Below are 2,191 nucleotides of genomic sequence, written 5' to 3'. Positions count from 1 at the left end.
GGTTCAAAGTGTGCCACTCAAAAGGGAGTTTATGTGGGAAAAATGAATTTGTCCCACATAGGAAAAAGATGAGGAATTCCAAAGGTTATTGCCATTAATGATACCCTAGCCTATAAATAGTGGCTCATTTTCCTCATTTCAACACACAAAAAAAAAAAAAAGCAAAAACTTTCAAGTTTAGAATACACTAGAAATTCATTTACATAGAGTTCTCTCTTAGTGGTGGTGTAGTTCAGGCACTAGTTCAGTTCGTCGGAGTGGTTTCTGCGGTGCTCGGAAGCTACTGGTTTTATCCTTGTATCCTGGGAAATGGACGCTCGTTTAAACCTCAAGCACGGACGGTGAGGGGGCGAATCTGTTTTAAGGAAACTGTGTGTAACACAGGCCTCCGGTTAAAATTCTATGTTTCAATTGTTTAATTCATACAATTTTTCTTATTAAATTTACAGTCCATACTTCATGAATTTATGATATATTGTTCGTATGCTTCATGAATTTTAAATTCTATTGGAACAAAAGTTATTTGTTGAAAATAAAACTTTCAATGATCTGGTGAAAATTCGATATATGGTTATTTGAATTTTGTTGATTTGCATAGTTGCAAAATTGAAAGATTTTGTCAAAAAGACCTAAACTATCTAAGAAGAACTTGGGATTTAAGTGGTCCGGTTGTGATCCCCCTCCTCATCTGGGAGTCTTTTAATTGCGCATTGTTCAAATTGACGAGACGAATGACAACATTTCCCGATTTTATTCACATACACTGAATTTCCTACGAGCTTAAAACAGATTTTCAGAAAGGAAAATTTGGTTTTCTATATTGATTATCTCTGAACTGATTAGTTTCTTATATTTGTTATATTGTGGAAACTAATTTGTTGTTTGGTTCTTTCGGAAGACGAAATGGCAATTGGTTCCATCAACATAGATTCCAACATGGATGTGTCCCAAGCTGAAGGTACCCAATCTCAAGCTGTGGGTTCTACTATGGGTGCAGGGCCTAGTTCGGCTATGCGTGCAACTATGGCTGCAGGGCCTAGCTCTGTTATGACACAGACTGTGGCTCCAATGCCAAGTCATGTTGTGAGCCAACATGTAGCTAATATTCCGGTTAATGTACCAGTTAATCATGGGGAAAAGCTGGAGAAATTCAACGGCTTGAATTTCAAGAGGTGGCAGCAGAAAATGTTGTTCTATCTGACCACCTTGAATCTTGCGATATTCTTGACTGAAAGTGCTCCAAAACTCCAAGAGGGTGAGGTGGATGTTCAAGCTATCAGTGCTGTTAATGCTTGGAAACACTCGGACTTCTTATGCCGGAATTACATCATGAACAGTTTGGTAGATTCGCTATACAACGTGTATAGCACTATGAAAATTGTTAAGGAGTTGTGGGAGTCTTTGGACCAAAAATATAAGACTGAGGATGCCGGGGCTAAGAAATTTATCGTCGACCGATTCTTGGACTATAAGATGGTGGACCCCAAAACTATAATCAGTCAAGTGCAAGAACTCCAAGTGATTTTTCACGAAATTCATGCCAAAGGGATGATTCTGAGTGAAACTTTCCAAGTGGCTGCAATCATTGAAAAATTGCCTCCCGCGTGGAAAGATTTCAAGAATTATTTGAAACACAAGCGAAAGGAAATGAACGTTGAAGAACTGATTGTTAGACTTCGAATTGAAGAAGACAACAAGAGTTCCGAAAAGAAGTGGTTCAATACTGGTGCGGCTAAGGCCAATATTGTTGAACATGGTCAAGGGGTAAGAACTACAAAACCAAAGCTGGGCCATCAGGTGGAAAAAGGATCAAGTTGGGACCAAAAGGGGGCATTCCTAAGAAGAAATTTCAAGGGAAGTGCTTCAACTGTGACAAAGTAGGCCACAAATCTTCGAAGTGCAGATTGCCAAAGAAGAAGAAAGATGCAAATGTGGTTGACTACATGACACATGATGTGTCGGAGATGAGTCTCGCAACAGTTATTTCTGAAGTGAACATGGTGGTTTCTAATCCAAAAGAATGGTGGATTGACACCGGAGCTACGAGACATGTATGCTCTGATAAAGAGTTATATACTGCTTTTGAAGCAGTTGAGAATGGAGAGAAGTTGTTCATGGGAAATTCAGCAACTTCTGAAATCAAGGGCCAAGGAAAAGTGGTTCTAAAGATGATTTCGGGAAAAGAGCTGAC

The sequence above is a fragment of the Olea europaea genome, unplaced genomic scaffold, assembly GCF_002742605.1.
Source record: "Olea europaea var. sylvestris unplaced genomic scaffold, O_europaea_v1 scaffold3327, whole genome shotgun sequence".
Classification (NCBI taxonomy): Eukaryota; Viridiplantae; Streptophyta; class Magnoliopsida; order Lamiales; family Oleaceae; genus Olea; species Olea europaea.
This window is presented reverse-complemented; position numbering follows the sequence as displayed.